Source organism: Erpetoichthys calabaricus, chromosome 7 (assembly GCF_900747795.2).
Source record: "Erpetoichthys calabaricus chromosome 7, fErpCal1.3, whole genome shotgun sequence".
NCBI classification, from domain to species: domain Eukaryota; kingdom Metazoa; phylum Chordata; class Cladistia; order Polypteriformes; family Polypteridae; genus Erpetoichthys; species Erpetoichthys calabaricus.
This window is the reverse complement of record NC_041400.2, coordinates 184,847,249-184,859,851: the sequence shown is the minus strand read 5'-3', so window position 1 is coordinate 184,859,851 and position 12,603 is coordinate 184,847,249.

The following is a 12,603-nucleotide window of genomic DNA, read 5'->3' as shown; positions in this document are numbered from 1 at the left end:
CAGTTATGCTAATTATACGTTCACAGGTAAGTGAACCCTTTGAGAATAATCACATTTATGTGATTTATGTGAATCCTGTCTGGCAAGTACTGGGATGGGAGACCATTTGGGAAAAAGCTTAGGTTGCTCCTGGAACAGGTGTTGTTGAGTCCAGTCTGTGCGTGGATCCCAATGGTCCAGTGTAGTGACGGTGACACTGTGTCATTTAAATGGCGTCATCATTTAGTTGAACTGTAAAACTGAGGTCCTGACTCTCTGTGCTCAATAAAGATCCCTGGGGGGTACTTTGTAAAGAGTAGGGTTTATCCCGATGTTCAGGCTCAATTGCCCACCACGGCCTAATTACAGTATTCTGGCCCCCTAATCATTCCCCTGTCTCACATTGGCTAATTATCTCTCACCATTTCACCACCTAATAGTTCATGTGTGGAGAGCCATACTGGTGCAAAAATGGCTGCCGTTGCCTCATTCAGGTGGATGCTACACGTTAATGGTGGGTGAAGTGGCTCCCCACTCACTCACTAAAGCACTTTGATTAGTGAGAAAAGTGCTATATAAATGTAAAGTATTATTATTATTATTATGATTATTATTATTATGATTATTATTATTATTATTATTATTATTATTATTAGGGGCGTGTGGACGAAAAAGGCACACTGGAAAGCAGACAGATAATATTTTCTCAATTCACTTTATTTATTCATTCGGAGTCGCAGTAAGTAGAGATTCAAAAGAGTATAACTTATTGCCGCAAAGCTCAATTGAACCCTGATCAAAAGCCAGGAGGGGTTTTTTATACTTCAGCATCTCATGATTAATAAGACAGAAAGAACATCCTTATCAAAACAGTAAAGTTAAACAATATGTCTGTTGAGCTAAGCATTATCTGTGTTTTGGAAGCTAAGCACAGGAGAGACGCCTTTGCATAAACTACATGTACAGTTCTGCAGCCTTGTGACCTTGTCCCTGAAACATTCACTCTGAGAAAGGGAAAAACAAGAAACAGCTTACATTTTATTCATGTGGACACTATTTCTCCTGAACCCTGGAATAACATATTTTTGTTAGTTCATAAGCCAAAGCGTCTCTCACTGGCAAGTTACAAAATAGTTATTATAAAGATTCTAATTTACTAAACACACAAAATACATGGTGCTGAGGAGAACATTCTTCTTCTACATTCCCCCCTTTTTGAACCAACAAAAATATGGGTGACATAGGAGTAACAAGGGAGAGAGTAGGAGAAGGGGAAGGAGTGGAAGGAAAGGAGGAAGAAATGGGAAGCATGCATTCTTCGTGTAACATATAAGCCTTGGCCACGGAGGCAGTGAAATACTGGGACACAAGATATCTAATTAGGGGGACTATACAGCAGGCCACAAGCAACAGAATGATAAAAGCAATGGCCAGTGAAATAAACACTGACCTGAGCCATCAGCCCCAGGGGCTAGAAATGCCAGAAGTGGTAGCTAATTTATTTGAAAGGGCAGTTAAACCTGGCAAAGCACGGTGATTGATCCATCGGGAGCCGTATTATTAGGGATGCAAGTGCAGCACACATCACCAAACATAGCACATACACCCCCCTTTTCAGCAAGGAGCATATGTAATGCTAATCGATTTTGCCAAGTCATAAGGGATGTTCTATCAAGCTGTTCATGTATCCCTTCAACAGCCTCTTTAGTAAAATTCAGGAAACGGTGTTGGTTGTTATATAAGTAATTAAGCCAATCTACATTTTTATTTATTGTAACTTGGGGGAAAATAGACTCAAATCCGGCAGCAACTTGATCTCGCGCTTGAAATTTATCAGGGACTCCACAAGGGACACCAATGGAATCAAAGTAAACGCCAGGGCCGTGAAGAGAGAATGTGGAGGGGTCAGCAGAGCGGGGTCGACGACGTCGGCCAGAGCTGGACGACATGCGAGGAGAATTCAAAGGGAGGAGGCGGAAAGGCATAACAAGTTGGGTTAATGCGCATGTGCCAGTCCAAACAGGGGGAAGAATATCAATTAATTTTAATGTACTGCACATACACCAAATATCAGCACACGGAGTGGACTGTGTCAACAGGAAAAGTGAGAATGTAGAATTAAATGAGGTGGAGTTAACCTGGAAAGTCTGGGAACAGAAGGAAGAAGGGATATGACCAACATCAGTACCTCGGAAGGGGGAACTATAATTACTAGAGAAGCAGGTATAATTGCCTTCATGAGACTGGAACATCGGGGGAGTCATATGAGAAGTGGGGGGGAAAGAGGAGAGAAAGTGTAATGCAGTTAAGAGTCTTTTGGTGTGGACGGAGAGGTAAAAAGGGCAAGGAGACAAGGAAGACCAACAGGGTAAATATTAGAAAGAGGGAAAGGGACAGATGTGGCCTGGCCGTAGCACAGGCGTAGCAATCAGATTGATTTACTTGCTTAGCCGAATATAATACCCACTGTAACCAACGGTTCTGATCGCCATAGCCAGTTTCAATTGAAAAAGTGGATGAGAGGGTGGAAATATTCATAATCTTAACAGAAGAAAAGTCTGAACCAGAAGTTGGGGAGACAGGTGTGTGTGCAGGAGAATGAGGTGTTAGTAACAGGATTGTCAATCTTAATTAGAAATCTCCCTAAAGGGTCTGTTCCAGATACGTATGCCCTAATATATAGGTTCCTGAGTCATGTAAAGAGGAGTTCTTCAAAATGATGATCAAGGGGTTACAATGGTTGTCAACACATTTATGAGAAGCATGTCCTTTTATGATAGAAAATCGATTTTTCAAACCGTATTTTTGGGCCTCAAAAGGTTGAGAACCCCAGTCCTCAGTTCCAGTGTTAGCAAAAACCCATTGCCAGGTGTCACAGTTACTTCCCCAATAATACTTCGTAACAGTCATACACACGTATTTGTCAGACCAGGTCCACTGGGCTTGTCGACCAGTCCCACAGTTGATAATAGAGCAGAAATCAACCTGCACTGATGTGGTGATTCCTAACGGGAAAGTCAAGGTGACCAGGGCAGTAGACAAGGGAAAAGAAAGCATAGTAGCACAGCAATCAAGGGTGCCATCTCTTGCAATGTGAGGCGTGAATCCAGGTGGGCAATCCTTCCATTTTCACTGCATGTGGTGTGGACAGAAGAACTTGGAACGGTCCTCTCCACCTCGGCTGATGCCAATGTTTCCTCCGAGTGTCATGGACGAGGATCCAAGTGCCTAAGGGAATCGGCGTGTCTTTAGATGGAAGACTAGTCCTCCAGGCCTGGTTAACCTGCTCGTGGACTTCTTTCAGAGTATCTCGGAGACCTGTAAGACAAGAGAGAAGATCATTGTCCACAGTATGCAGGTTAACATTTCGCATAACCATTCCCACAGGCATGGGTGTCCGGTCAGAATTTCAAACGGCGACAGTCCTAATAGCCGGTGTGTTCTACCCCTCAATCTCATTAAGGCCAGAGGCAAAGTGTCTGGCCAGGATAAATTTGTCTGCTCACAGATTTTTGCTAATTTAGATTTTAGGGTGCCATTATCAATTTGCAATTTCTGTGGTATGCTCCACCTAGGAATAATTTCTTTGATTAAAGCTTTGGCTACAGTTTTAGCATCAGCGTGTTTAGCAGGAAAAAGTTCTACCCATCGGGAGAACACATCAACAATTATTAGACAATAACGATAACCTTTAGACGGAGTTAGTTCAATGAAATCCATTTGGAGTTGTTCAAACGGACCCATTGGATTAGGTGTAACGGCGGGACTTACCTGGACTTACCTGGGTGCCCTTTCCTACATTAGACTTTTGACATAATGCACAGCATCTGCAGAACTGCTCTGCATATGTAGAAAAGCCTGCAGCTTCCCAGTGTTTTTCAACATCCTGAATCATGGCGTCCCTTCCAGCATGGTCTAGACCATGAGCGATTTTTGCCATACCTGGGAAAGAAGCCTTTGGGAGGAAAGGTTTGTTAGTTTGCCTATGGGTCCAGACTCCATCAGAGAGGGACCCTTCTTTGGACCATTTTCCTTTTTTCTCTGTCCATGGCTGCACTCTGTAAAGAAACAAGTTGATTATCAGGGTCCTGGTTATTTCTCTGTTGGAATAAAGAGATTCGTGTGTTATTATATGCAGCCTGTTTAGCAAAGTGATCAGCTAATTCGTTTCCTTTGCTGACAGGATCTTGTTTTCCTATGTGAGCTTGACATTTAACGATCGCTAACTTTGATGGTTTAGTTATAGCTTCTAAGAGGGATTCAATCAGTTTTTGATGTTTGATCGGTTTGCCAGCGCTGGTCTTAAATCCTCTACTAAAATAGAACGAACGGTGTGAGGTACCTTTACTGTTAGGGGGCTCATGAGCACTTTGCTTGTCTGTATGTGGTTGCGTTAAAACTGCATTCATTAATCCCCCCTTTTTCGTCCACGAACACAGTGAATGGACGAGAATATAGTCAGTGAGAGTAATGCATTTTTATTATTATTTATTTATTGATTTATTTATTTTTTTTTTAATCACATAGAGCCTTGTCAGCCTGCTATACCACCGCATGCAGCCAGATCGCAGTGTTAGCTAGATTTTGTAAAGGCTGTGCTCCTCCTGAAAAACTTACAAGCAAACAACTTCTCAGGCCGCAAGCTGGTACTACTTTTAAATTAGGAATTCATCTCACCGTGGTGCCATACATGCTAGCCTCCAGATCATGGAAAAGTCCGAGGCGGAACCGGGTCAGCGACAACAAGGAAACACTAATTTCCGTGGCGACCCAAGTGCCAACTGTAAACAAAGATAATCCATCTCGGGAAACACACAGCACAACTCCACAACAAGAAAACATTCCCATCCAAAGCTATGCAGCCACAGAGAAATATGCTGACTTAACCTGTTGTTTTGTGACCGGTCTTGGAAGGTTTTGAATGATGGTTAAACGGCCGCTAGAGAGAGCTCTTGTATCGCAAGAAATGTCATGACCTAAATATTTAACGATAGCTTGAAGTAACTGCAGTTTTTTTTTTTTTCTTCGACACTTTTTTATGGCCATTTTCACCTAAAAAGAATAGCAATTTTCTGAGTATCATGTGCACTTGTTGTTTATTTATTTTTCTTTTCTTTTTTTTTTTTCTATATACTGTATCAATTTATTATCTTTTTCTGGCCAAAACCATAAACACAAGGGGCTTCAGTATATCCCTGAGGCATGACGGTCCAGGTCCATCGGCGGTTTTGAAAGGTAAAAGCAAACCAGGATTGAGAATGAAGGTGCACGGGAATGGAAAAGAAAGCGTTAGCAAGGTCAATAACAGAGAAGTACCGGGCGGACGGGGGTATCGTGGAAAGAATAGTGGATGGATTAGGAACAATAGGTGTTCTAGGAAAAAACCGCAGAGTTAACTTGTCATAGGACCCGTCAGCCTTTTTTACAGGAAAAAATGGGGGAGTTGACTGGAGAGTATGTAATTGGAATAATTGCTCCTCGCCTCACGAGATCAGAATGTACAGCGGCGATGCCAGCCTCTGCCTCTGGAGACAGAGGATCCTGGACACGGTACGGGCGGAAGGAAGATTTTGAGAAAATCACCAGTGGCTCAGTGTGCTATCCTTCCATAATCATTTTTCCCTTGGGACCACAGTGCTAAGGAAACATGGGGAACCGAATCTCCTAAATAGAAAACGCTTTGTGAATATGTGAGGTGCACTGAAGCAACTGCTTTAGTAGACAACAAAAATACATGGAATGTGCAAAGTTTCAGGGCATGTGCTGGAGGAAAGAAAAGATGCTAACCAAGGTGTGTCCACTTCAGTAGGGAAATACTGGGCAGTATAAGGCAGGGTGTCCGGGACTTGTGAGGAAAATAGGCATGAGGGGAAAGAATGAAGGGCTTTCAAGAGGAAGGTGTGCGGAGAGATGTTCAGGGTCCAGGCTGTAAAAGAGGGCTTGGGGTGTGAAGTGTGGCACAGGAGCTTAGGAATGGAGCAGCAAAAATCCTTTGTCAGGTAAACAAAATTGAGACTGACAATTAAGTCATAAGATCCCATCCCAGCAGTTTCACAGGGCACAAATGATTTAACAGAAAGCAACGAGTCAATAATGAAACTGTTAATGCTGAGCTGTAACTGCACAGGAACCTCCTTCAGTGCGTGGCTCCTGTGTCCATTTCAAAGGCAGTTTCTTTGCCATTAAAGTCAATAAAAGATCAGTTTCAGCATGACGAGTAAGCAAAGGAAACTGGAAAAAGTGACTTGGGTCCCTGATATTTCTTAGGACCAAGGAATGTCATTAGGCTCAGGGAGAGGGGGTGACGGAGGCGCTTGTGTGGGCAGTTGCGTCTGAAATGTCCAAGTTCACCGCAGCCGTAACAGGCATATGACGCTGGCGTCTGCTCCGAAGAGTTAGGCATCTGAGCAAAAGGATTATTAGGGTTTGATAAATGGAACCCGCGTCCTCTTCTGTGCCCTCGCCCTCGACCTCCAAAGAAATTTCCGCGTCCTCTCCCCCTAGCCAGGTCAGTTCTTCCAGTATAGTAATTTATTTGTGCAGCCAAAAGTTTGGTCTGTGTGTCTGACTCTTTTAATTTAGTCTGACTGTCAGCATGCTCTGCATGACGCTTGTCTTCCTCGAACGTTGCGGTCTTCCAGCCTTTTGCAGGACGTGCAGACTTTGCTTTGAATGTCACTTCTCAGTCCCGAGATGAAAGGAGGCACTGCAGCACGAGTTCTATCGTTTGTATTGTCTAGCCCAGAGTGATTAGCCATCAGATCTTGCAATCGGTGAGCCGGCTGAAATTAGTGACCAGTTTGTGCCCTTTTTATATTTTTCTGCCAGGGCTCCTTTCAAAGGCTCTCACTGGGCGAGGAAAGGACCTTCATTCCAACGCCAAGGGACACCGTTATGATCACCGTGATTTACAGTTGCCCATGCGATGCTCAGCTGTCGACGGAGCACCTGTGTCCACTCTGCAGCATTTGTTTCATACATGTTATCCAGCTGCTGTAACAGCTCCACAAATTGCAGTCCACGGACTGCTCGTGCACTGGGAGACAGATGACTCTTTTAATTTCTGCCATTACAATCCAGTAGCACCTTGTGAATGATCTGAATTATCTTCCTCAGGGTCAATATGTGAGGATGGGTCATAATGATATTGTTCATCGTAAAAACCTGCTCCAGACGGTTCGTCTGTTAACAGGGGTGTTGTTGGAGAAGAGGGTGCAGGAGGTGGAAGCGGGGGGAGTTTTGGTAAGGAGGGGGTGGACAGATTACGGGGTATAGGGGGTCTTTCTTTTCGGTTTGCTTTCTTTTACTTTCAGGCTTGGGCGCTGTCTCTATCTTCACTTTCTGCAACGCTAGCAATAATTCTTCCTTGTCTTTTTTGTGTTTTGACTTCAGCAGCCAGCAGGTTGTTACGCCTCTGCTTATTCCACTTCTTACATGCCTTTTAAAATCCAACCCAGTCTGCTTCTCTATTAACTGTTTAGGGGACCCGCTTTCAATCCTGACGGTGTACTAGGAGCCTGGTAATTCTCTGAAAATAATCCTTCTAACATTAAGTTTTGAGGACCCTGGGGGACCTGTTTGACTGGCGTGCCATTATAATTTCCCATAGTAAGCGGCAGGCCTTCAACAGAGAGCAACTCAATCCCCGATTATTTCTCGTCCCACTTGTCGTCCCCGGAATCAACCAGTCGACAAGTGGAAATCAACCTCCCCTCTTCCAAATTTCACACGTACTCTAACTGCCCCTTTCACCCCTATTCCTCTTAATATAGGAACGTGCCACTCGGTCCTTTCTACTCGAATTCTTAAGGGATGACTTACTAGCATTCACACTGTGCCGTCACTCTCTATGAATCCCTAAAACCCTTCTAGGTCGATACGGTATGATTCTCTATTCTTTCAGCATGCTTTTATTTTTTATTCTCTTTTATTATTATTTTCTTTTTTCTTTTTCCCGTATACTTCTATTTCTTCCAGCACACCAGTCAAACCAACGGGAATCCCCCGAATCTACTCACCGCGACTCCTTCTGCCTGCCTGGAAAAATCCCATCCAGTTGCTTTTCGTTTCGGTCACGAGGAGGTCAGCGACTCCCCACGCAGGAAAACGCCCGAGGTTGGCCAGTCCTAACTTTTACCGGAGCTGGTCCTCGATCCGCGGAAATCGGTCCACTTGGACGAACCCGCCCAGGGAGTCGTCTGCCCGTCTCCTGCCCCACGTTCGGGCGCCAAAAACTGTGGACGAAAAAGGCACACTGGAAAGCAGACAGATAATATTTTCTCAATTCACTTTATTTATTCATTCGGAGTCGCAGTAAGTAGAGATTCAAAAGAGTATAACTTATTGCCGCAAAGCTCAATTGAACCCTGATCAAAAGCCAGGAGGGGTTTTTTATACTTCAGCATCTCATGATTAATAAGACAGAAAGAACATCCTTATCAAAACAGTAAAGTTAAACAATATGTCTGTTGAGCTAAGCATTATCTGTGTTCTCAAAGCTGAGCACAGGAGAGACGCCTTTGCATAAACTACATGTACTTTCTGCAGCCTTGTGACCTTGTCCCTGAAACATTCACTCTGAGAAAGGGAAAAACAAGAAACAGCTTAGATTTTATTCATGTGGACACTATTTCTCCTGAACCCTAGAATAACATATTTTTGTTAGTTCATAAGCCAAAGCGTCTCTCACTGGCAAGTTACAAAATAGTTATTATAAAGATTCTAATTTACTAAACACACAAAATACATGGTGCTGAGGAGAACATTCTTCTTCTACAGGCGGCACGGTAGCACAGTGGGTAGCGCTGCTGCCTCGCAGTAAGGAGACCTGGGTTCACTTCCCGGGTCCTCCCTGCGTGGAGTTTGCATGTTCTCCCCGTGTCTGCGTGGGTTTCCTCCGGGCGCTCCGGTTTCCTCCCACAGTCCAAAGACATGCAGGTTAGGTGGATTGGTGATTCTACATTGGCCCTAGTGTGTGCTTGGTGTGTGGGTGTGTTTGTGTGTGTCCTGCAGTGGGTTGGCACCCTGCCCGGGATTGGTTCCTGCCTTGTGCCCTGTGTTGGCTGGGATTGGCTCCGGCAGACCCCCGTGACCCTGTAGTTAGGATATAGCAGGTTGGATAATGAATGGATTATTATTATTATTATTATTAGAAAGAGGATTCATTAGCATATCCTTTAAAAAATTATTTGGTCAAACTTGTAAAGAGATGTAAAATTTTTAGGCATGTGAACAGATAATAAACTGATATGGAAGACACTTACAGGAAAATTATTAATAAATGTAAAGGAGTATTGATGATACTCAGATCTGCCTACATGCATGTGATCAGGGTACAGCCAAAGAATGTTTATTTTTGATTAATAAAAGCTAAATTGGTGTGGTTTTTGATTGTGATTGTGTGTTTTATGGTTCAATTGTGTCTACTGTGGAGCTTGGCCTGGACACAGACAGGCGGACACGTTTAAGTCACCCACAACACGTTTATTAGCCATACTATTATTTACAAGGTGCAACACAAACCCCAAAAGTCCAGGCCAATAACCAAATGCCTCACTCTCTTCAAGCCACCTCCTTGCCTTCTCCAAGACCTCGTCCTTCCTTCACTCCCGACTCCAGCCCCCGAATGGAGGGAGGCGGCCCCTTTTATAATCACCCGGATGTGCTCCAGGTGCCTCCCGACAATCTACCGCCGGCAATCCCCAGTGTGGCGGACATGCCGGCTGCGCACCCAGAAGCACCTCGGGTGTCCCTGATCCTCTTCCCCCCAGCACTTCCGGGTGTGGTGGAAGTGCTGAGGTCCAGGGCTTCAAAGGCATTAGGGCGCCCCGTGGTCCCCTTAGCCACCAGGGCGCTAACCCCGATGTGGTCTGGGGGAGGCATAAGCCCTCCTCCTGTCCTCCAAGGCATCCTGGCCAGGTCGCCCCCCCAGCCACCTGTGACACTATGCATCATCTCTCTATTATATTAATAAAGTTTTTTGCCGTGTCCACGTTATCCAGCCTTGCCCACGCACCTCCACACCGCTCGCCCATTCGTTACTCCTACTGTGCACATCCTCTCTCCGTCCCATCCTGTTCCACTCTCAATGCTGCTAACTTACCCTTCAATGCAGGTCGATTATAATGGCAAGGCAGAAAAGCAAATTATTTACTGAAGAATGTTGAATTTCAGATCAGCATAGAGAAAGAGCAGCAAGAGATGATAATGAACGTCGAAAAACAGATAATGAACAGAAAATAGCTGCATATAATAAAAATTAAGAACAAAAAGAATCGTCCAATAAACGAAAAAGAGAAAAATATCCCGAACAATATGCAAACAGAATTGCAAAAAAGCAACGTTCATGGAATGCAATTCCAGTAATTCATAATATTGTTTTTGACGAGGCATTAATGTAATTATATTTTTTATTTATTTTTTATGATGTTTTGTTATGTTTTACTTTTACTTTTTACTATGTTTTATTATTCATTGGTATTTAAAATAGACAGATGTAGTGAAATACTCCAGTAACTGATGTTCGATCTATAATACTTAAGCACCAAACCGTCTTCCTCCCGTGCCCTGCATACTCTTCTGTATACCAGCTCTTTAAATACAATCACTTTTTCTAATGGATGAGTGCCCCGGTGCCCTTCGAGCAGCTTAGCCATGAGAAAGCGGGCACACAGTGCCCGCCCTGGAGGTTGGCAAGAAAAGCAAACAGGGGGCAGAGTCCCCTAGTTATTATTATTATTATTAAATTTGGCTTATAATATGGTCTGACCTTCATCAAAGTTCAAATACTAAAAAAGCACAATTTGATTTAAATAATAATGCAAAAATGATTGTATTACTCTCCTACATTTTCAATACATCATTCAAACATTCACAGTCTGTGAATCCCTCAGCTGATGACTTCAACAAAAGCTAATTGGAGTCAGGAGTTAGCAAGTCTGGAGTCTAACCAATGAAACATTGGAGGTGTGGTTTACAGACACTCTGACCAATAAAGAAGACTGAAACATTTTGAGTTTGCTGTTCACAAGAAGCATCCCCTAATGTGAAGCACATCTCATAAAAAAAAAGATCTCAGAAGATGCACAATCAGAAATTGTTGATTTGCATAAAGCTGACCGGGGTTACAAAGTCATTTCAAAGAGTTTAGATACAGTATTTGTCAGTCCACAGTTGGATAAACTGTGTATAAATGGATACCATTTAGTACTGTGGCTCCTCTCACCAGAGTTGAGCATCCAGCCAAAATGACTCGAAAGGCTTAGCACAGAATCCTCAGTGAGGTGAAAAACATAGACAAGAATAAAAGCTGAATGCTTAAAGGATATCAATGGACCAGGTGAACATCTCAGTTCATGAGTCTACCATAAGCAAAACATCATATATGGCAGAACACCATGGGGGAAGCTGCTGCTTTCCTTATGTTGCACTCTTCTTTTGAAGACTTTTCTTTTAGGGCTTCTGTGTTCATATTTAAGTATCACACATCTCAAAGTAGGAACATCAGCACTAAATGGCTCAAAAATCTCAGGATCACACACATTTGGATCTTAGCAGTAGATGTAATTTTATCAATTTTCCTAACTTAGGAAATAATTCCTAACTTCACTAGGAGTTAGGAGAGCTTGTGAACTGCCACCAGAGAATGCCTTTCAGGTAGAGATGTGGGGCCTCATGTATAAATGGGGCATATGCACAAAAATTCGTGTTTCCACGCTCACTGCGAGATGTATAAAAACTACACTTGCTTAAAGCCACACACATCCTCATGGCAGCAACCCTCCTTGTATACCTACATTTCTGCTTGGCTTTGCAAACTGGCAGCACCCTCCGTTAAAGCAGTGTGCTTAACCTTTCTTTTTTTAGATTCACATCCTTGACGCGGCTTTATCAAATACACTGAAATTAATCGCATATCGTTTATAAGCTTGAGGCACCTAATTGTAATCAACCTGTAACAATATAATGGTCCATGGAATGGCCAAGCTATTCCAAATGCCACCGCTGCTTCAGTATTGTTACTCTCAGTGCACCTCTCAGAGTATTTTAACCCTCTGAGTGTGGAATCACAACTGTACAGCAGCTGATCGAAAAGCTCTATGGCAGCTTGTGTCGAGAGCGCAGAGGATTATTGGGATACAGTATCTACCCTGGAGGACATTTATAGCACACTCTGCCTCAGGAAAGCCACAAGCATCTGCATGGATTCCTGTGAGCCATGCACACAGTCTATTTGAACTTCTCCCATCCGGCAAAAGCTTCAGAGTCTTTCCTGCATGAACCTCAAGGTTCAAAAACAGTTACATCCCAAGAGCTCTAAATGCACTCAATCAGTCCATCAAGTGCTCCTTGTAGCTCATTGTAACATACAATAACAATAAAGGAATTAAATTCAGTTCAATAGAAAAGAGCTCGTATTTACTAATGATGACAACTGGCTTCAAAATTGATTTAGATTTCCAAGATCTGTCATCTTTGAGCTCTGTGCTGTTAGAATACTTGAAATCATTTTTAAGATTTAAAACATTAAAGTATGTAAGTTACATTATAAAGATACATTTTTTAACTTCAGACTGAAGAGGTCTATTAATTTATTACATTTAAGATGTCTCACTTAAAGATTTA